Below are 24,618 nucleotides of genomic sequence, written 5' to 3'. Positions count from 1 at the left end.
AAACTTTTTGTTAGTTTTTAGAGAAATTTTTGCTATAGGGTGCATGTGCTCACCGGAGAGACAGAGACAGATAGAAAGCAAGAAATAACCCCCTATGGGAGATAGCCCTCTGCAATCCCTTCTCCTCTATTCTCCTCTTGGAATTTGGGCATGCACACACACGAGTCCAGCATGAGTTTCAAATCTTCCTGATTTGGGTCTCGAACCACAGTCGACCATGTGGGAGTCCAGTGATGTAACAATGCACCATTTGCCAGTCCCATTTTAAACTTTTTTCACTCATCAATATATTTGGATCATATTTTTATATTACTAATTCTTTGCATGATCATTTTTAATTCCTTTGTATGGAGGTACCATAATATATATACGTTAAAACCAGAAAGCTTGTGTGCTTACCAAAGAGAGACAGAGAGAGGGAGGAAGAAGCATCCACCTCCAATGGGGTGTGGTCATGCCACAGTCCCTTCTCTTCCATGTCTCTGTCCTGTCGAGATTTGGGGCATGCATTCATACATGCCCTGTGTGTTTTTCAAACTTCTAGCTCTGCATTCAGCCATGTGAGTTCCAGTTCCCTTAGTTACTAAACACTGGGGCCAGCCCAGAACCATAATATTTTAGCCATTTTCCATTGACAGATATTTAGGATATAAAGATTTTTAAAATAAATAATACACATCCTTTACATACATTTTTGGATCCTTACATGATTATATCCTTAGAATAAATCCTTAGAGGACTCACTAAATCACAACTTTTGTTTGGTTTGGTTTGTTTTTGTTAGAGGGCATGTATACTCACCAGAGAGAGACAGAAAGAGAGAGGGAGAGGAGCAGGCACCTTCTATGGGTCATGCTGCAATCCTTTCTCCTCCATCTCTCCCTCCTTCTGTGATTTTGTGCATGCACACACATGTGCCCAGCATATTTCTCAAGCTGCTGAGAAATATGAACCACATAGTTAACCATGTGGGGTTTGGTTGCCTTAATTACATTGTCACGAAACCAAACTATATGCATTTATTTAAAGAATTTTTCTATGAATTGCCTACATGCTCTCCCTTAAGTGTCCACTTTTCAGATTCTTGCCAACAATAGGCAACTAGTCTTGTCTTTAATCTGATACATTCTACCAGTCTTGGTACACAGTAGTGTTTTTACAATGAACAACTGGATTAGTGTATGGAGTAGCCCAGAACTGTTTGGCATCCCCAAAAGAGAATGCTATGAGAGCTCCTTACCCTTGAGATGTTGTATAAAATGCTGAGAGCTGCAGTGTGAATTAATGTTTGATTTTTGCTTTTGTGCTCTAAAGACAAACTTCTTGATAGGATAGGGCAAGGACATAATGAAGCAGTCAGCTACATTTTATTCAGTTCAGCCTCCCTACATGTAGTTATTTGATGTAGTTCATTCTTCTCACTTTTGTCAGGCTCTAAACTCTAGTGTTCATTACCCCTTTCCTCCTACCCAAACGCGCATCTGTTCAGGAACAGATCATTTATTCCCAACTTAGAAAACATTGAAGTCAGTGAACTCATTTTTCTAGGTGTTTGCATTTAAAATTTATCCCTATGAATACCAAAAATGCATTGTTCTTTTTAAAAGGTTTATTAATTTTACTAATGATAGAGAGCATGTGTGCATGCATGAAAGAGAGAGAGACAGAGAGACACAGAGAGAAGCATCTTTGACAGGTTATCATCACACTGCATCCACTTTCTCTGACCCTCCAGTTCCTCAGAATATTGGGCATGTGCACATATGCTGTGTGTGTTCTCAAGCTGACCTGGGGATCCGTACCTGAAGTCAGCTATGTGGCTTCTGGCATTGTAGTCTAGTTCATTACCAACTGTAATTACCAGGCTAGGGGAAAAAAGATATATAAGATATATAAGATATATATATACACACACACACACACACACATATATATATATATATATCGAGAGAGATCTTAGTGGAAAAAAATACCAGCTGAAGATCTGTTTTTTCCTTTTAAACAACCCTTACAAATTCACCACATTGAACCTGTTTACACAGAATTAGACTGCACCTGACTACCTGGACAATTTCAACTATCCACATAGACCATTACCCAAGTTAGCTCTCGGCAAAGAACAGGAGAAAAAGTGTCTATGCTGGAAGGGCATATGATTCTTCTTTTCAAGGGTTTTAGGAAGGTGACTGCATTCTGTGTTTTGGATTTGTTCCTTAGTATGTTCCAGTGGTATGTTGGTAAACCAACTTTCTGTGGGGAAAAATAAGCCCTGATTTATAGCATTTGCTAATTTTCATTTGTAAACACTCACCCATAGCAGATTTCAGGTATTGATGGATTAACAAGCAACTAACTTGTTCTTGACTATTTAATAATCAGCTCTTTCACTGAGAGTGTTAGCAGTTGCTTTTATAATAGACTCTTTTTTAAGTATTCAGAGACTATCTATGTATCTCACTTACTTATTATAACGGACAGACACCAAACTATCTGTCTCACTTACTTATTATAACGGACAGACACCATTGGAGGAATTGCATCTCAATGTTAGGAGTCCTGTGAAATAATGTTGTGATCATGGCAGTTGATGGCTAACACATGTCTTTGAAATGAAAGCCAGTGTTTTATGTCTTCTATACTTCATGTGCATGACCTTGGTTTATAACCAGATGCTCATTTAGGTATATAATTTTTAGAGAAAAAATTGAATCCTGCCACTTTGGGAATGGTGGCATTTCTTTGAGAAAGAGTGGATGTCAGATCCCTTAATTTTCACAACAGTTTGTCAATTTTGGTAGCTGGCTTCAGGTACCTGAAGAATAGGGATTTCTTTCTATCTAGCAATGCTGACAAATATAAAAGAAAATGCTTACGGGGACATGTATACTCATTTTTTTTTCTACATCTTGGTGTCTCAAAGTTTAGTGGGCATGGGCTCGCCAAGGGAGTTTCAAAAATGTAGATTTGTAGCCCCTTCCTCCAACTATTTTGATTCAGAAGGTTTGTATTGGCTCAAGAATCTCTATTTTATCAGCAGTTCAGCTGACTCAGATGTAGGTGCTGGATGGAGTGGGGAACACATTGGAAAGACACTGGTCTAGCTCTTTCTCTAAGTCCCACCCTTGCATGAAGCTGGTCATGAGAAACGAATGTGTCCAGACCTGTAAAATCACCCCTGCTCTGCTGTAGAGCAATATTCTACACTATTGGCATTATGGAAGCTAGCCATAAAAAATAAATGTAGTCTTTTCACTGACTCTTATTTCAATTTAATAATAAATTCCTTTTAAAATTTAATTTCAGAGTGGAAAAAACTTCTTTACTATCTTGAAAGGGAACCATTTTTTTCCTTAGCTTCTAAGATGCTCAAAATGATCTATATTTAGTATTAAATAACAATCTTGTCACACCCCTGGTTCCTGACATAATTATGATTACCATTTTCTTCATAGTTTCTGATGTCTCAGATTTTAATTTAAGGTGCTTTAAATCCTTTTTGAAAGTATACAATGTGTAACAAAGCAAAAAAAAAAACAAACCAGACAAAACATAAAGAGATCCATTATATATCATTATATTAACAATAAACAATTTATCTCTTGATGCATCTAATAAAGGACTTTATAACCCAGTTTACCATAACATTTCCTTCCCCTTCTTGCTTCCTTCTTTAGTTTAGGTCAGATTTGCCTTTGAAAACGCCATCAACAATGCTATAGACTGAATGTGCCTCCATTTCTCCAAATTCCTACGCTGAAGCCCTAACTTCCAGTGTGATAGAATTTGGAGAGGAGAATTTGGGGAGGTGTTTAGAGTTAGGTTAGGTCATGGGGGTGTGGCCCTCATGATGAATTAGTAGCCTTATAAAGAAAGGAAGAGAGAGAGAGCAAGCTCTCTCTTGCCATGCCCAGCCATGTGAGGAAAGGCCATGTGAGATCGTAGCAAGGTGACTCCAGAGAGTGAGCCCTCACTAGGAACAAATGAGCCAATAGTTTCATCTTGGACTTCCACCTTCCAGAACTGTGAGAAATAAATTTTGGTTGATTAAGCTACCCAGTAAATGATGTTTTATTATGAGAGCCTGAGCAGAATAAGAGCATTTATGGGAACCTGCCTTTCACCCAGTAATCTGTCTTAGTTGTTCTTTCTCTGAAAAGAACGGGGCCAATTTATGAAACTGGACAGAAGTCTTTCACATTCCTTACTCATAGAGGACTAGTCTCCTGGTAAATTATCACACTTTCATGTCTGCTGTAATTTTTTCTGACAAATCCAGCTTTGTGAATATGTCACTGTCCTAGGAAAAAGTGTGATTCTACTTTTTACCAGAGTAAGAGAGCATCAAAACCACCCCAGCCCATAGCTCCATCACTGTGGTAGTGAGCTCCTCCAGGTAGGAACCCTAGCAAGATGATGTCCTGAAGTCTGTCCTCCTGGAGGCTCACCCTGAGAGGTGATCTGTTGAAACACTGTTCATTGCATTGGCAGAGCCAAGGCTCTAAGCTATCACATGCTGAGGAGCTCTTTCTAGCTTTGAGTCACCCAGAGTTTCTCCAGGAGTTTTGACCATGAGACCTGTGCCTTTTTATTTTCACATTTTGAAACAGACATGTTAGATATCAACCATCTAAAGGCTGTCATCAAACTCTGACTCCATGAGCACCCACATGCACCCTCCCCTCTCTGAGGAGGCTCCGGTTTTGCAGGGCAGTGCCAACTTGGGCTGTCCCACCCTGTCCTGATAGAAAGCTTCACCATGAAAAGAAATGCTTGTTTTTCCAAAAACTGAATAGAGAAAAGTTTATAACTGTAAAGCATTTAATAACAAGTTTAGCAATTAAAAAATATATGTGTGTGTGTGTGTGTGTGTGTGTAAAAGGCCAGAGTGGTCTGATAGAAGATGCTATGAAGAACAAAATAGTTGGAAGAAAATAATAGTGATTTCAAAGTCTGTGGAAGAGGTGGAGGAGAAATGAGTTGCTTACTGGGTGTATTATTTTAATTTTGCAGAATGAAAAATTTTTGAAGTTTGGCTTCACGACAATGTGAATACACTTAATGCTACTGCACTGTACGTCTAAAATGCTTAAGATGGTGAGACCAGCAGTTCATGTAATGGCTATGTCACTGGACTCCCATGTAGTCGACTGTGGTTCGAGTCCTAGACCCGGTGGCTTAAGCTCACGCCAGGCATGTGTGTGTGTGTGCGTGTGTGCCCAAGATCCTCAGAGGAGAATGAAGGAGAAGGAATTGTGGTGTGGCCATCCCCCTGGGGGGTGATTTTTCTTTTTCTGTCTGTCTTTTTCTGTCTTTCTGGCAAGCACACACACCCTATAGCAAAAACCTCTCAAAAACAAACAAACAAACAAACAAACAAAACTGGTTAAGATGGTAAATTTTACATTATATATTGTTAACAGCATAATTTTAAAACGTATGTGGAGGGTTAAGGAGGGAAAATAGGATGAGGTGAACAAACATCTGGAAAGCAAGTGCTTAAAAGTAAGTAGTGATAGGGGCTATTAGGTGGAGTAGTGGTTAAGGTACTGGACTTCCACATGGCCGACCATGGTTCAAGTTCTGGACCCAGTGGCTTGAAACTCTCGCCAAGCGAGTGTGCGTGGGTGCCCAAAGTCCCCAGAAGAGAAGGGAGGAGAAGGGATTTCGGCATGGCCATGCTCCCTAGGGGTGAATTCTCTCTATCTCTCTGGTGAGCATGTGTACCCTATAGCAAAAAGCTCTCTAAAAAAATTAAATAAATAAAAAATCTCATTTGCATTCTCTCTTTTTCTGCCCTTTTCTTTTCAGACAACTAGACAAAACTATGATGGCCATATAACATGAGGTCACAGATTATTTTGGCCACTTCTTTTTCAGAAGACTGAGATCTCCCTGCTCTTAATCACTACAGTCTTCAAAACATCTCATATAACTTAGACTCTTGATTCCTCCAATGCTAAGTCACTGCTTCAGGCCCAAGGTTAATGGATGAGGGGAGAATTAATTCATTGATTAATATGTTGGGTCAGAGCCCAGCCTTTGTTTTTGCTGAACTGCACTTTGGACTCAGAAGTTCTGCCAAAAAACTTGTGACAGTGCCATTTGATGTGAGATTGGAACCATTAACTGGAAACAGAAGAGGCTTTTTTATAATGTTTCTCAACTCCATTAGTGGGCATGAGCATGGATCCTTCCCTTTGTACAGAACTGCAAGCTCTGTGTGTCTAATAAGACTTTGGCCATAGGTAATAAAAATTAACATTATGATGGCTAACATTTTACATTGTTTGATATTTTATAAGCCCACTACCTGAATTATCTCATGTGGTCCTAACAAAAACCATCCAAGATCAGTCCTAGTATCCCCTTTTGAAGTTCAGAAAGGATAAGTACTTGCCTAGGAACCCATAATAATTGATCTTAATTTATAAAAACCGTGATGGAGCTAGGATTTGAACTCTGTGCTTTCAGCTACCCAGGATAGAGGGTGGTTTGGTGCTTATAAAGACTTATTTGGGGTAAACAAAGAAGAATTTTGCTTATGGAAGGGATCTATGTATGAAACGCTACTTTAATTCTGGTTTCCTGTTTGATTTCACTGATCCATTATATACCAATCAGGTTGTGAACATAGTTGCTAGCTTAAGAACTACGAGGATAAGTTTTGTAATTCTGATAAGCATTTAGTCATTTTCTCAGAGTAAGGGCCTAGCACAGAGAGAGTGGTCCTCTGTGGTACCAGCCTGCAAAGTTACACAACACCTGATACTGATCCTATGGAGAAGGTCTCTTGAAGCCCATGGCAGAAGGCCAGGAATGTGGATAATGAGAATGGTTTCTGACCTATGAATCTTAGCTACACGATGTCTATGGCAAAAAGCAGCTGAGTTTCCTGACCATTCTTGTGATGGAGCTGGGCTGTGTGGACAAGGACCTCCAAAAGGTAGTTCTTCTTTCAGTCTGCTTGGCAAGAAGCATGTTGCAGGGATAAGGAAGAGTATTACTGCCAATCACCAAAGATCTTTGATCTCTTCTATCTCTGAAGTATTCCCTTTTTCTTCATTCCTGATCTAATAGAAAAGAGAAGGGTATATTTCTTCCCCAAACTCTGCTTTATGAAAGAGGCTTTTGACTAAGTGACATGTGTAATGACTTCGTACCTGTTCCCCATTTGTGACAGATATGTAACATAGCCTTAGCATGACATAACACAGGACCTTCCAGTCTGCCAACACCTTCACTCCTACTCTCAGCTCTCACCATATCCCCTGATACAGCTTTTTTTTTTTTTTAAGAGAGATATTTGCTATAGGGCATGTGTGCTCATCAGAGAGACAGAGAAAGACAGAAATAAAGTGAGAAATCACCCCTGGGGGGATGGCCATTCCACAATTCCTTCTCCTCCATTCTCCTTCTGGGATTTTGGGCATGCCTGCATGCATGCCCGGCGTGATTTTCAAGCCACCAGGTCTGGGACTCAAATTGGGGTTGACTAGGTGAAGTCCAGTGATGTAACCATTACACTATCTTTTGGTCTCCCCCAATGCACTTTATAAATTATTACAGAGGATGACTGGAGGTTCCCCCCAATACCAAGCCGTTTCTCATCTTTGTTCTTTTCACTTGAATTTCTCCTGCCTGGAGTGTTGTAATCCCCTCCACCTCCTGCTGGCTATAGAGTTCCTTCTTATCTTCTGAAACCATTCAGAAAGGTAATCACTTACTCCTTTGCACTCACATACAAGTTGGCGTATATCGTATGACAGGATTATAAAAATTTCCCTTGATTATTTTTGTGTGAGTTTCTCCATCTCTAATTGGGACTTTATCTGTCAACTTCCCAGCATACTTTCCACACACAGTAGGTGCTCAATATTAGCTACAAGGAATTAATAATCTGCATCTTAGACCTTCCAATGACAGCTCTAATGGAGAAAGCACAACAGGCCTCATAAGAGATACGCTATAACTTATTTCCAAAGTTATCCTCATCAGGACATCTTTTAACTACCCATGAAAACTGGTAAGTACTCAGCTTACTTTTAGAGGAGAACTCCTCAAAATATAATATGTTCTAGAATAGTCCTGTGCTAACAGATTCAATGACTCAGAGGACTCCAGCTGAGGATACCAGGAAGCAGAAAGTGCAGAAATGTATCAGAGTAGCCCAGCGTCTCCACTGACATCTCCTTCAGGGCATTTGTACACTCTCCCCAAAACAGTACTAACTTTCTCTTTGAAAGACCTCAGTCTGTAAACTCTGTCTTCATCAGACTTTATTTCAGTGATATTTGGTCTTCAGAGAGGAACTTTATAAAATAGAAATACTAAGAGGATCCTGAGAGCTTTTTAAAAGTAGAAATAGGGGTCAGTTCCTTGTAGTAGTAAGACATTCTGTCAAAGAAGGCTGTGAAAAGCTGCTAGCAACAAAAATGGCCTTACTGTAGTCTCATTTCAGACATCTGGGCAAACCTATGGCCAACTCTAAGATGGGAAGAAGAGAGACTGTCCCAACATTGCTTCATGCACCCTCATCATTTCTGCTACCCTCATTCCAACTAAAGCTAGCAAAACCCACCCACTGAAAAAAGCCACAGGATTACTTATTTGCTGCTATTTTTTTTTTTTTGCTATAGTGCACGTGCGCTCACCAGACAGAGACAGAGAGACAGAAAGCGAGAAATCACCTCCCAGGGGGGATGGCCATGCCACAATCTCTTCTCCTCCATTCTCCTCCAGGCACATTGGGCATGCACCCACACACGCCCGGCGTGAGTTTTAAGTCACCCGGTCCCGGACGCGAACCGTGGTCAACTATGTGGGAGTCCAGCGACATAGCCATTACGCTAACTGCTGGTCCCTGCTGCTAAATTTTTAACACTTATTGTGTCTACCCATTATAGGTGCTCAACAAATGATAAATGGATGAATGACTAGAACTGAACTAAACGGCCAGTGGATTCATCTGGCAAACTGCTTTAAGGACCAAATCATGTATAATATTAAGCCAAATAAGCCTCCCATTTATTTATTTTTTTTATTGCTGTATATTTTAAAAAGTTTTTGCCATAGGATGCATGTACTCACTGGAGAGAGATGGTGAAAAGGAAAGTGAGAAATCATCCCCCAGGAGGTATGGTCATGTAGCATTCCATTCTCCATTCTCCTCCTGGGATTTTGGGCACCCATGCACATGTGCCTGGTGTGATTTTCAGGCCACCAGGTCCGGGACTTGAACCATGATCAGTCATGTGGGACTCCAGTGCCTTGACCACCATGCCACCTGCTGGCCTGACATGTTTGTTTTATTATTAAGACTAATCTAAAAAAAGATTTGTGGGCCAGCAGGTGTTGTGGTGGTTAAGACACTGGGTCCCACGTGGCCAACTCTGAGGTTGAAGTTCTGGACCTGGTGGCTTGAAAATCGTGATAGGTGTGTGTGGGCGTGTGCCCAAAATCCTAAGAGGAGGATGGAGGAGAAGGGTTGTGGTGTGGCCATTCCCTGGAGGTAGGCAGCGGGGGTGGTGGTGGTGCTGATTTCTCACTTTTCCTTGCTCTGTTTTTCTTTCTTTCTCTGGCTAGTGCACATGCCCTGTGGTAAAAATTTATTTTATTTTATTTAGAGGTTTTGCCTTAGGGCACGTTTACTTGCCAGAAAGAGGGAGAGTCAGAGACAGTGAGAGGGGAAAGTGAGAAATCATCCCCTGGGAGGGATGGCCACACCATAATCCCTTTTTTCTCTATTCTCCTTTTGGCATCTTGGGCATGCACACACATGCGCCCAACATGATTTTCAAGCCTCTGGGTCTGAACTCGAATTACAGCTGGCTATGTGGGAGTCCAGTGATGGAACCACTATGCCATCTGCTGGCCCCAAAAACTAAAATAGAAAGAAATAAATATTTGATTAAGGTTATATTACTCTAAAAAATAATTTTACTATAGGGTGCATACACTCACTAGAGACAGAGACAGAGAGTTAGCATGACATACTCAGGACCTACATATGGTAATATTCATCAAGAAAATTTTCCAGTTTGTGAGGGGGATTTCAATCTGTCACCACCTTCACTCCTACTCTGAGCTCTTGCAACACGCACTGATGCACATTATACATGGTTATAGGGGGTGACTGGAGGCTCCCCCCAAAGCTATGCTGTTCCTCATCTTCATTCTTTTCTTCTTGACTTTCCATTGCCTAGAATGTTATAAATCTTTCTACCCCTTGGTTGGGGGATGGTCACACCACAACAGTCCATTCTCCTCTTAGGATTTTGGGCATGCATGCACATGCACTAGGCATGTTTATCAAGCCTCTAGAACTGGGATTCAAACCAAGCAGTCAGCCATGTGGGATCCAGCTGCCTTAACCCTCACAGCCCCTATTAACCTCCAAAATTATAGTTGTTTTATTTATTTATTTATTTTTTAGAGATTTCACTGTAGGGCGCGTGCACTCGCCAGACAGAGAGAGACAGAGAGACAGAAAACAAGAAATCACCCCCCAGGGGGGATGGTCACGCCGCAATCCCTTCTCCTCCATTCTTCTCTCGGGATCTTGGGCACGCACGCACACGCGCCCGACGTGAGTTTTAAGCCACCGGGTCCGGGACGTGAACCACGGTCGACTACGTGGGAGTCTAGCGACATAGCCATTATGCTAACTGCTGGTTCCCCAAAATTATAGTTTTTGAGAAGTGCATCTAAGAGTGACAATTTCCTGGTTTTGAAAAAAAAGAAAACGTCATGCCAGAGGTAGAAATTTCATCGTCCTACATATGGTAATCTTCATCAAGAAAATTTTCCAGTTAGTGAGGGGGATTTCTGTCTGAGTGCCAGGGTGCAACCCTGACAAATGTTCTTATAATCCTAAACAGGAAAAAGTTTTCTGACTTGACTTTAATTTGATTCTCAAGGATTTAAAGATGTTTGATGTTTTCTTTGCAACCATGGCAATGAACAAAACTGGAAACTGTGAAAAAGCAAATGAAACCATGAGAAAAATAATTATTCATTAAGAGTAAAATAATATATCCAGCTGTCAAAATTTGAATCCCCTCAGTGTGTGTAGTTTTGTGATGTCAACCCCCAAAACAAAGCTTCAGACTTCAGGGAAACTTTGATTGGAGAGGATACTCTTTCTCTAACCAGAACTTGATCTCAGATGAGTCATTCTATCCAGCCAAGCAGATTCTACCTCTATCTCAGTGTGAAGATGTTTCAGTGAATCACACTGTTTGCAGCCAGTAGACTATCTAACATCCTAAGAGCTGAGCCCTTGGTAGATATTCAATAAATATTTGCTCAGGTAAACCAGATGTCCTGTGTAAAAGCAAAAAGCTAGAATTTCAATGTTGTTGATTCTTTGGTCTCCCATCAACTACTGATGCATTTAGTCCTCAAAAAATCTGCTTTTATTCTGCCTTTATCTTCTTTCTCTTTTTGGTAAACTAGAAAAAAGTTTACTTAACATACACCTCCTAGGGGATGGAACATGGGCTGCTCTTTCTACTTTGACAAGTTATGGGGCTTTACCTCTATGCTCAGATGGTCTTGCCTATCTCTCTACCCCAACTACACTCAACTTTTCTTGAACTTTCCAGCCTTTCTCATTTAAAAATTATGGTGAGCCCACAGTCACCTGTCCTCTCTCTCTCTTCCAGTGGTGCAGCATTTACCAAGTTTTTTCTTTAGCCCTTAATATAGAAATAACTGATGACCATTCTCCTAAAAACCTCCTATGCAACGAAAACTCCTTTATTGTGAATTTACATTCATAAATAAATGCAGAAACCAATTTTTACAAACACTAGAAATGTCAATGCTAATCTGCCTCCCTACACCATGCAGGTGAGCCAGCTGTTCTCTGTGCGTATCTTCCACTACTTTTGGTACTGGAAATGATCCAGGAACTAAAGAGAATAACAGTGTGCAGAGGATGTTTTAGTAACAAAGAGGACAAACCAGGCCCCTTCCTAGGAGATGTGCCTGAATGTTGTAGGGAATTGGGATTTCTTGTGATGTCAGAGTGAGAAAATAATGACCTTTGGGGCACCCATTTTCAGCCTTTTTCTCTTGTGATGAGTGAAGACTGTTGGTGTTGTTCTTTATCGGGAAGTTACTGACAACATCCTGCTTACAAAGGTAACTCATTTTTCTGGGCACAGACCCAAAGGGAGGCAATTGAAGAGATGTTATGGTAGAAAAAAGGAATGAGACCCATGGTGTTAAATTAATTAGTTTGCCTTTCTGAGTTCCAGTTGGCTCATGAACAAACTAGGGGTAATAGTGATCACAAGTTAACTCCCTGAAAACTTTCTGGGAGAAGGGCTAAGCAGTAATGTGTGTGCAAAGCTCCCAGTGACAGCCTGGAACATTGTAAATGTTCAATAAATGGTTGCCTTGGGAGGCTGGTACTTCCAAGGTCAATCCCTTCACTGCAGGGTCTTTGTCTAAATCCTGATCTCCATGGAGGTCTCTGCAGCAGTCATATGGAGGAGTGACCTCATAGCCTTCATGAAGAAGACAATGGTAGCTAATGTTTATTGAACACCTACTATATGTTAGGTGCTATCTAAACTTTTATTATTTTTAAAGTTTATTTATTCATTTCTTTCATGAGAGAGAAAGACAGAGAGAGGAGTGACAGGCACCCCCAACCAGATCCTCAGGCTATAATCTATCCTCAGCCTCAGTCACTCAGGATCACAGGCACCATGTGCTTAGCATGCCCAGGGAGCCCCAGAACATGAACTCAGACCTTCCTATGTAGATCTAGTTACATTACTGCTGTGCCATTGCCTGGTCCCTGTTAAAACACCTTATATGTATAAACCCCATCATTACGAAAGTGCCATGAAAGAGAAGCATTATTATTTCCAAGGTACAGAGGAAAAAATGGAGGCAGTGGTGTGTGTGTGTGTGTGTGTGTGTGTGTGTGTGTGTGTGTGTGTGAAGGGGCATTATTTTGCTGCCCACTGCTGCTCGGAAAGCAGGTCATAGAGCCCAGGACTTGGACTCAGGGCTTCCCTTTTTGTTACACCTTTAACAGTGGAGCCTTTGTGGACCTGATCAGAAATAACTTAACAATTCTTTGTGACACCTTTTTGAGGAGAATGTGTTTTGAGTTCCTAAAGCCAGCACCTCCAGAAGGGACTGCTGGTATTTGGGTTTGGGGCAGGGGCTCCGGCATATCTATTGGGGCCAAGTGGTGTTACATGGTAGTCATCCTCACTGCAGGGCTGCAGCTCGAATGCTCACTTTCCACACATCCAGGGGATTATTCTTCTAAGTCAGTGGGTCTGGCAGGCTTCCAGCAATTGCTTTATGCTTTTGGACAATCCACCTGGACTGGCCTAGTTTCCAGTGGCTTCCTTCACATAACTCTCCAGAGACAGCAGTGCTGTTTTAAGTGCCAGCTCCCACGTGGGAGGTCTAAACTACAGCAAGGATCTGGGGGTTCTCAAATATTTTAACCATTACTTGTCACTTACATGAAAGCATTTTCCTGCTTTTGTCACGTGGAATCAGCAGAGAGATGGACATGCAGTTTCATCTTTTCTGTCTCTTTATTAACAAAAGAAGGGAGTCTGGTGCCTCCTTAAGGAATTCTTTGTTGCTGATGATTGTAACAATCATTATTTCATGGGTCTACTCTGTGCCTTGGGCAGCACACTGAGGTTTTTACAGGCATTCTCACCAATTGCACAGACAAGGAATTCGCGGTTCAGAGGATTTATATCATAGGTGGAGTTGGGATTGAACCTGGTTCTGTCTAGTGCTGAAGCTTGTTTTTCTAACCTCCAAGCTCTCCTGCTCCCAGCTGCCTGTGGGCTTCAACAAGTATAAAAGGTGGCTCATGCAGCCAATCCAAAAAGTCAGCTTTCCAAAATTTCTATTTGTGGAACAGCAGGTGGTATGGTGGTTGAGGTGCTGGACTTCCACATGGTCGACCACAGTGAGTGCCAGACCTGGCTGCTTGCTTGCTCTCTCTCTCTCTCTCTCTGGTGAGCACACATGCCCTATAGCAAATTAAAAAAAGTGATGATGATAAATAAAATTAAATAAATAATTACTTAAAAAATTTCTATTTGGGGCAACCAGCAATTAGCATAATGGCTATGTCACTGGGCTCCCACGTAGTCGACCGTGGTTCGTGTCCCGGACCCGGTGGCTTAGAACTCACGTGGGGCGTGTGTGCGTGCGTGCCCAAGATCCCGAGAGGAGAATGGAGGAGAAGGGATTGAGGCGTGACCATCCCCCCTGGGGGGTGGTTTCTCGCTTTCTGTCTCTCTGTCTCTCTCTGTCTGTCTGGCGAGTGCACGCGCCCTATAGCGAAAACCTCTCAAAAAAAAAATTCCTATTTGGTTCTGGAATCCTTTATTTATAGGATTTACTTATTTTATCTAAACTAATACATTAATTTGCATTTTGTGAGTTTATGGTAGTTCAGGTTTCTAAGGCTGAAAGGAGGGATAAAAGCACAGCTTGGGAGCCTGGGAATCAAGGAAGAAATCAGACTGAGGTTAAGAATTAGACTCATTCCCTGTTTCAGTTCCCAGACCAACCTATAATAGATAGACTGGGTGTGATTACATGCACCTGTGGTCCTGCCTAACTGGGAGGCTGGCAGGAGGATTGCCAAATAGCGACATGGTGAGACTCTGCCAAAAATTACCTCTCCTTCCCTCTCTCATGCTCTCTTTCATTACAATACCTACCTACCTACCTACATACATACATGAATACATAAATACATACAGTAAACAGAATGATGGCGTAGACGTGGTCACCAAGGAATTGGCTACGTGTCTAGTTTTATTCAAACTTTACGAAACAATGAATTTCAGTTCATAATACAGTTTCATTAAGTTCAGACACTTTTTTTTTTTTTTTTGGAGAGATGTTTCCTATAGGGTACCTGTGCTCACCAGAGAGAGAGAAAGTGAGAAATCATGCCCCAGAGAGAATGACCAGGCTGCAATCCCTTTTTTCTCCATTCTCCTCTTGGGATTTTTTGGCACACACACACACATGCCTGGCCTGAGTTTCAAGCCGCTGGGTCCAGGACTCCTACTGCGGTCATCTATGTGGGAGCCTAGCGCCTTAGCCACCCCACCACCTGCTTGCTCAAGTTCATACACTTCTAATTTGGAATTTATAGTGACTGAGTAGCAGCTGAGTCGAAGCTTTCCTTTATTTACTTAGCAAAAATGATTTCTTTAAAGAACATAAAAATGCGTAAGAGAAACAAGCACTTGAGGACTATTTAAGATGAGCTGGTGTGAGTGAATTTTCAGAAACTTAAACACATTTATTTCCATACAAAAATAAATATGAAGTACATATCTTATTCCCACTTTATTAACTTGGCCCCACAGAGGCCACTATTTGGCAGCCTTCTCTTGAGGTTGTCATCCTTCTTTTTAAAATTCTGAAATTAGGATTTTCTCAAATTGTCATATCTTCCTTCCGATTTGATGAAGTCTCTGAAAATGTTCATTATTGTACCCACAAGACTTGAGCAGTGGCCAGTCACTGGTGTGCTGTGGTTTGATGCCCATGTTTATCATTTATACAGAGGTGAGGATATCACCATGAAAGAGGGAAACCCAACTAATCACAATAAAAGGGGTTAATTTTCCCCGTCTTGCTCAAGACTCCCTTTTCCCTCATGGCCATTTCTGGGAAAGTCAAGCTCTCTCTAGATTCATACAAGGTTAGTGCTAGATGAGAGCTTCGATGTAGTCCCCACTCTCATTTTCAGATGTTCCTCAGGAACATCTATTAATATTTCTTTGAAAACACAACTCAAAGAAAATACAAAAAAAATCAGCTGTCTCACTGGCTGATCTTCTCAGTCCAGTGCTTGTTTTCAGTGGGGGCATCTGCACACTCCCTTTCATCTACAAGTCTCTTTCTCTTTTCAGCCTATTCTTATTTACTCACCTTCAGAAGAAAAAGGTGAGGCTGCTGCTCTAGCCCCAAGGAGATTAAATAAATGCGATCAGCTTGCTCATCACATGTAGTTTTTTTTTTTTAACATTATTTTTGGTTGTTCTAGATAGATAGATAATATTCAAGCCATGTGATAATCTCCAAATTGCTAACATCATGAATTTAACTGAGAAATAAATATGAATATATATTTATGTATATATTAATATTAATGTGTATTTGTATATATTAATATTTATCAGTTAAATTCAGTATCTTAGCAGCTTGGACATTACTACATGGCTTTAATGTTTTATATATATATGTATACACACACACACACACACACATATATATATATATATATACAAATATATATTAATATATTTAAATTTGGTATAGGGTGCATGTGCTTGCTAGAGAGAGAGACAGTGAGTGAGAGGGAATGTGAGAAAGCATTCCCCGGGAAGGATGGCCATACTGCAGTCCCTTCTCCTTAATTCTCCTGTCAGGATTTTGTGCATACATGCATCCACCAGGCATGTTGTTTAAATGGCTAGGTCTGGGACCCAACCCTATAGTTGGCCATGTGGGAATCCAGTAGCCCCAACCATTATACCACTAGCTGGCCCAAATTTAACTGATGTTGACTTATTTCTCATATATTTCTTCCACATGCATTCATAAATTCATTTACTCAGCAAACATGTACTTAATTGATTGCCATATGCCATTTTGATGGTAGAACAATGAAGCATATATCTTGTTCTGCAGGAGCTTACAGCCAAGTAGGTGAGGCAGATTGATCTGCCTTTACGAGGATGGGCACTTTATTTTCTAGTGATGGCAACTGGTTGTACTGACTTAGTTCACCTAGATTTATCTGTGAACCAGGATATCACTTTCCAAGGAGTTGAGTTTGGAACACACAGAGGACTCTCAGAGAATCACCATGTGATCAGTTAGGCTGGTTGGACTACATCTGTGATGTAGCTTGTGATGATGGCAAAGACTGCAAGTCAAGTTGATTTGCAAGATTTTATACTTAGATGAAGAAGCTGTCTTCCCCAAATCCTTGATGGTCAATCCCAAACTGAATAGGTAGCAAGTTCCTACCTTTGTAAACCCATTTCACAAGAACATGAGTCCCATAAGAAGAATTTCAATGTAGAGTTGATGATTCATCTGTCACTTCTAAAGAATAGAATAAGTGAATTTGTTTCTATTTCCTATGGATTTTCTGCTCATTCTGAAAGTTTTCTGTTTAGGAAAGTGAAGTTCAGGTGATCATGACTTTGACCTACAGATTCAGGTTTCCTTGAGGTTAGAACACCTATTCTCAATTTTAAAAAAATAAATGAAGCAAGCTTGTGTTCAGATTTCACTACTGCTTTATTTTGACTTTTTTTTCAATTCAGTAAGTGTTCCATTTTTAAAACCAGGCCATGCTTTCTATTTTGTGTGTGTGTGTGTTGTATGTGTTTCTACCAAAGAAGCACAGAATTGCAAGATCATTTTTAGATTTAGTCCAGACTTCTGTTTCTTAGGCCATTTTCCTTTTTTTTTTTTTGAGAGATTTTTGCTATAGGGTGCATGCGCTCACTGGAGAAACAGAGAGACAGAAAGCAAGACATCCTCCAGGGCAGATGGCCACACCACAATCCTTTCTCCTCCATTCTCCTCTTGAGATTTTTGGCACACACACACAACTAGCATGAGTATTAAGCCACTGGATCTGAGACTCAAACCTCAGTTGACTGTGTGGGAGTCCAGTGATGTAACCATTATGTCATCTGCTGGTCCTAAGGCCATTTGTCATTTTCTTTTTTAGAGAGAGATTTTTGCTATAGGGCACGTGCACTCACCGGAAAGATAGAGGTAGACAGAAAGTGAGAAATCACCCCTGAGGGGCAATCCCTTCTCCTCCATTCTCCTCTCAGGCTCTTGGGCATGCAGACACACAGGCCTGGCTTGAGTTTTAAGCTGCTGAGTCCAGAACTCAGAGCATAGTTGATGTGGGAGTCCAGCAACATAACCATCATGCCATCTGCTGGTCCCAATTTGTCTTTTCCATAGGTAGGAGAAAAGAAACGAGAGAACTGGATGGTCTTTATTTTCATCTGGAATTATTTATAAAACAACAGATCTGTGAAACAATTAAAAGTTCTATATGTATATTTTTAAGATTATAGTACTTAAAGCAGTATGCTAAAAGAAGAAAAAAACAGTGTGCTATTGGCATAAGTAATAAAACACAGATGACCAGAACAGAAAAGACAGCCATGAAGCAGATCTTAGAACACATGAGTTTATGAAAAGAAACTTTACAAACCATTGCTACAGGGAAGAATTATTTAATGAAGGATGATGGGAAAATGGAGTATCATCCCCCCTCATAGAAGTCTCAAAGTATGTTTATCTTCATCACCAGAGAGAAAGGCATGTCAGAGTGAATTCAACATGGATTAAGTAAAATGCCAAAATGAAGCCATAAAAAAACACAAGAAAATATAAGTGATCTCAAAGTAGATGTTGCAATTAAAAAAAAAAAATCGGTGGAAGAAATTAAAAGGGGCATACTAGTAGTTTGAATTACACAAAATGTGAAACAGTTTTATTGTCTTTTTTTAAAACAGGTTTTTGCTGTAGGGTGCGTCTGCTTGTTGGAGAGAGAGGCAAAGATAGTGAGAGGGGGGACCAGCAGTTAGCGTAATGGCTATGTCGCTGGACTCCCATGTAGTCAACCGCAGTTCAAGTCCTGGACCTGGTGGCTTAAAACTCACGCTGGGCGTGTGTGCGTGTGTGCCCATGATCCCAAGAGGAGAATGGAGGAGAAGGGATTGTGGTGTGGCCACTTCCCCTGGGGGGTGATTTCTCGCTTTCTGTCTCTCTGTCTCTCTCTGTCTGCCTGGCGAACACACTTGCCCTATAGCATAAACCTCTCCAAAAAAAAAAAAAAGATAGTGAGAGGGAAAGTGAGAAATCACCCCCTGGGGAGATGGCCATGCCACAATCCCTTCTCCTTTATTCTTCCTGATCTTGGCCATTCATGCATGACCAAGCTACCAGGTCTGGGACTCAAACCAGAGTTGGCTCTGTGGGAGTCCAGTGACATAACCACTATGCCATCTGCTGGCCCCTAGTGAAACACTTTTTGATCAAAACATAATAAGCACAATTAAAACACACATTATAATAAATGCCAATCAAAAAAAGTAAAATGTAAAATCATAAATGCTTTGCACCAAGAGAAAAATAACCAAATATATATATATAACTCATAGAAATATACATTAATTAAAAATGAAATTCACAAGTAACAAAAATGATTATTTAAATTTAGTTCTATTTTTCACTTATGAAACTATCAAATTAAAAAAAGAATACTTATAGCTTGTTTTCCTCTCCAGGAAAACAAGTCCTTTCATGTACTCCTGACAAATGTGTAAATTGATAAAAATATTTTTTTGAAAACAATTTGTCAATCTATATTAAATTCTAAAAATATGTATACCCTTTGCTCTGGTAATTTCATATCATGAAGTAATCAGAGCAATGCAGACTAATAATTTATATATTGTAATGTTCATTGCAGAATTATTCATAATAATGAAAAATCGAAGACAACTTCAGTGTTCAAGAGAGAGCAATCATTAATAATATCGTGAAACATTAAGAAAATGGAATAATGTGCCGCTAATGAACATCTTATGCTCAAAGAATATTCAACAACATTAGGAAAGTCTTTTGATATGGTGTAGAGTGAAAATACATACACTAGCCATTTTAAAACATACCAAAATGTTAACTGGTTATCTCTGGTTGATTGGGTTACAGGAGAGTTTTTAGGCTTTTCTCTATTCAAGGTTTGATCTTTATTTTCATGTAGAATTATTTATAAAACAATAGAAAACCCGTAAAACAGGGAAAAGGTCTACACGTATGTCGTGAGATAATAAGCCTGTATTGCATAATGCAGAGCACAAGAATCAAATGAGAAAAGCAATGTTTATTTTCAGTAAACTGAAGAGCACTGTCCACATGCATTTTAATTATATTTGTTTTCTCTCACTGAATCAGATGGCCCAGAACCTTTTATCTAGAATTCAAGTTCCTTCAAAACCAACCTACCTACTCCCTTGTTATTTCTATTCCCCCCGCCCCCCCGCCTTCTGTTCCTCATGCAGTCCTTCTTCTGGTTTCCCAGAACATTTGACCCAGGTCTCCTTCCTCTTTACATGTGCTGTTCCCCCCATTTGGAATTTTTTCAGCCCTTCTCTCTGCCCAGACATGTCTCTGGAACATCTCCCTAGTCAGGTCTTTGAATTCCTATAAGCCTTTGATATAGTTCTCTGTCAAATAATTTTCTTTGTGGGTGTCTTTCTGCAACTGGATTGCAAGTACCCACAGGGCAGCCACTTTGTGGTATTCAATGTGTAATACTTGGTATACACAAGTAATGTTAGTACACAGCAGGTGCTCAATAAATGCTGTAGATTATTTTATTCCTAATCTAATAGAGGTAATACAGTCCTCCACACCTTTGGAGAACTTTTTTTGTGTGTGTGTTATAGGGTGCAAGCACTTGCCCCCCCATACACACACATACAGAGAGAGAGAGAGGAGAGAGTGAGAAGTCACCCCATGGGGAATGGCCATGACACAGTCACTTCTCTTCCATTTTTTTCTTGGGATTTTGGGCATGCATCCTTACATGCTGCAGTGATTTTTTGTGACTTGAGCTGTGCAGTTGGCCATGCAGGATTTAGCTGTTTTAACCTCCAAGCCACCTTCTGGCTGCCCCCCACCCTTGCATGCCTCCCTTTTATTCCCTTCTAAAACAAAGTCACTTAGACTGACAGACCTCTTGGAGAGTCAAATGAGTATCCCAGGCTGAATAGAAATAGCCTGTAGACCTAGCAGACATACATCATCCTTCTTTCCTTCTGTTGCTTTTCATATGTTTCCATGCTGGTAAGGAATCGCTTGATATATGAACTCTGGGCAGATGCTTGGACTCTTCGACCCTTTTAACTTAAAAAAGGAGAAGGAGTTGTAGAACATAATGACTTATTTTACTGCCTCTTAAATAAATGAAAGCATTCATTGTTTTAGTTACTAGAGTTTAAGAGAGTGTTACAGGGTCAGGGCCTAGCTGTGTTTACACTGGAAATCAAGGCTGGGGACTAGGAATGGTGGCAGGAGCTGGTGGCACAAGGTCCCCACTTAGATGCCTAAATTGCTAGGCAGATAGCAAAGGCAGGAATTGGGCTGGGTGTGACCAGTACTGGGTTTACCATGGAAGTGCATCCCTTTTAAGCTTCCTGGGTCCTCACTTGTTCAGGCCCTGGAAGAGGCGCTAGCAATTTTGTATTTAAAATTTCGTTTATTTTTCTTAGAGAAGTCACTCCAAGTTGTATAAGCTCCAGGCCCATAAAACCAGGCTCTGCCCCTAGTAGAAGGCTGATGCCTGATGTCCCCTGCCCAAACAAGTAGGACGTCTCAGCAGCAAGTGATGACAGCGAATCAGAAACATTGCTAGAACTCCCAATTTTTCCAAAGAAGCAGAGATCTAGATTTTTGTATGAAATTGCCTGCATTTTCAGTGTTGGCAACTAAAAATAAGCAAAAAAGCTTCTTTGGCTAAACAAGTAGCATTTACATTTACAGGCTAGATTGAACCGTGGACTCAGTCTGTGATTTCCGATTATGTAAGTCTGGAGGAATTAGAGAATTGCTAAATGCTAGGGATGGCTCCATGGCATCCTCTGCCCGCCTAAGAACTGGTTTGAATCAGTCTATACCAGTGAACCTTTATCTTTTTCATGGGTGCAGCCAACAACCAGACATTCTCTAAAAATGTCTGCCACTGGTCACAAGGACAGCTTTGATGGAGAGTGGTATAAGATCTTCCCCACGATTAGCAAAGCCGATGAAGCACATGTTCTGTGGACAGTGAGGTAGCAGTAGCAGCAGGGTCATGTGATCATTTGAAGACAATGTGAGGTGGCTGTTATTCTTCCTGGGCACTAATTAGGCTTGTAGGTGGGTTAGTGACTGTTTTGCTCTCCTCCGTAGGCAGCAGCCAGTGAATTCAAGGAAGATTTATATAACCATTTAAACAGCAATTTGCTGCTCTATAATCCTAAATATTCCTGAGGTTTTTCAGCCCAATATTTCATAACTCCAGGCTTTCCACATGTTAACACTCTTTAGAAATGACAAAAAGCCCCCCAAGTTAAAGTAATTACTTCTGGGTGCCATTCAGGGACAGAACATGTGTGCTCTTCTAAAGCTCCTGGAGTGACAGGGGACCCCAGATGGAATCAGGAGTGGCTTCAAGGTAGAAGGTGGCTATAGGGGCTCCAGGTGAGAAAGATCAGGCCTGTGGAGATGAGGGATTGCAAGTGAAAGCCACCGGATGTCCTTCTGCTGTCAGCTCAGGACTGGCCCTAAAGCTGCTTTGAGTGGTTGCACTTTGATTGCAAATGAGCTTGTTGTGGGAGCTGCTTTGCCACAGAGTGATTTAGGGCCTGCTGCTTGGCTTTTAAATTCCAGAATCTTGCGGTGATTGATGAAATGTGTCGAGCATCAGGCCAGAGCCTAGGGGATCTGTTGTATGAACTCTACTTATTTTCTTCCTCCTTCTTTTTTAAAATTTCTGGGTTTTATTTTCTTTTTTAAGAATTACTTATTTATTTAATTCCATTTGTTATTATTATTATTTTTATTTTATTTGACTAGAGAGAGACAGAAAGAGAAAGGGAAAATGAGAAAGCAAACTGCCAGATCCAGGACTCGAACCATGGTTATGTGGGAATCCAGCGCCCTTTAACCACCATGCCACCTGTCAGCCCAAACATTTCTGGTTTTATTTATTTATCATTTTTTAGATTTTTGCCATAGGGTGTTTGTTTGCTGGGGAGAGACAGAAAAAGAAAGAGATAGGGAAAGGGAGAAATCACTTCCTGAGGGGATAACTATGCCATCATCCCTTCTTTGCTTTAAGTGATGACAGCGAATCAGAAACATTGCTAGAACTCCCAATTTTTCCAAAGAAGCAGAGATCTAGATTTTTGTATGAAATTGCCTGCATTTTCAGTGTTGGCAACTAAAAATAAGCAAAAAAGCTTCTTTGGCTAAACAAGTAGCAGTTACATTTACAGGCTAGATTGAACCGTGGACTCAGTCTGTGATTTCCGATTATGTAAGTCTGGAGGAATTAGAGAATTGCTAAATGCTAGGGATGGCTCCATGGCATCCTCTGCCCGCCTAAGAACTGGTTTGAATCAGTCTATACCAGTGAACCTTTATCTTTTTCATGGGTGCAGCCAACAACCAGACATTCTCTAAAAATGTCTGCCACTGGTCACAAGGACAGCTTTGATGGAGAGTGGTATAAGATCTTCCCCACGATTAGCAAAGCCGATGAAGCACATGTTCTGTGGACAGTGAGGTAGCAGTAGCAGCAGGGTCATGTGATCATTTGAAGACAATGTGAGGTGGCTGTTATTCTTCCTGGGCACTAATTAGGCTTGTAGGTGGGTTAGTGACTGTTTTGTACTCCTCCGTAGGCAGCAGCCAGTGAATTCAAGGAAGATTTATATAACCATTTAAACAGCAATTTGCTGCTCTATAATCCTAAATATTCCTGAGGTTTTTCAGCCCAATATTTCATAACTCCAGGCTTTCCACATGTTAACACTCTTTAGAAATGACAAAAAGCCCCCCAAGTTAAAGTAATTACTTCTGGGTGCCATTCAGGGACAGAACATGTGTGCTCTTCTAAAGCTCCTGGAGTGACAGGGGACCCCAGATGGAATCAGGAGTGGCTTCAAGGTAGAAGGTGGCTATAGGGGCTCCAGGTGAGAAAGATCAGGCCTGTGGAGATGAGGGATTGCAAGTGAAAGCCACCGGATGTCCTTCTGCTGTCAGCTCAGGACTGGCCCTAAAGCTGCTTTGAGTGGTTGCACTTTGATTGCAAATGAGCTTGTTGTGGGAGCTGCTTTGCCACAGAGTGATTTAGGGCCTGCTGCTTGGCTTTTAAATTCCAGAATCTTGCGGTGATTGATGAAATGTGTCGAGCATCAGGCCAGAGCCTAGGGGATCTGTTGTATGAACTCTACTTATTTTCTTCCTCCTTCTTTTTTAAAATTTCTGGGTTTTATTTTCTTTTTTAAGAATTACTTATTTATTTAATTCCATTTGTTATTATTATTATTTTTATTTTATTTGACTAGAGAGAGACAGAAAGAGAAAGGGAAAATGAGAAAGCAAACTGCCAGATCCAGGACTCGAACCATGGTTATGTGGGAATCCAGCGCCCTTTAACCACCATGCCACCTGTCAGCCCAAACATTTCTGGTTTTATTTATTTATCATTTTTTAGATTTTTGCCATAGGGTGTTTGTTTGCTGGGGAGAGACAGAAAAAGAAAGAGATAGGGAAAGTGAGAAATCACTTCCTGAGGGGATAGCTATGCCATAATCCCTTCTTTGTTCTCCTCTTGGGATTTTGGGCACACAGGCATATGTGCCCAGAGTGTTTTTTCAAGCCACTGGGTTTGGAACTCAAACCCTGCAGTCAGCCATGTGGGATCCAGCGCCTTAACCACCAGCTGGCCCTTACTTCTGCTTCTAACAGGGGCATAAACAGGAGTGGGGAGAAGCAAGTCCAAAGTGT

This window comes from Tupaia chinensis, unplaced genomic scaffold (assembly GCF_000334495.1).
Source record: "Tupaia chinensis unplaced genomic scaffold, TupChi_1.0 Scaffold000275_1, whole genome shotgun sequence".
NCBI classification, from domain to species: domain Eukaryota; kingdom Metazoa; phylum Chordata; class Mammalia; order Scandentia; family Tupaiidae; genus Tupaia; species Tupaia belangeri.
Note: the sequence above shows the minus strand (reverse complement) of the source record.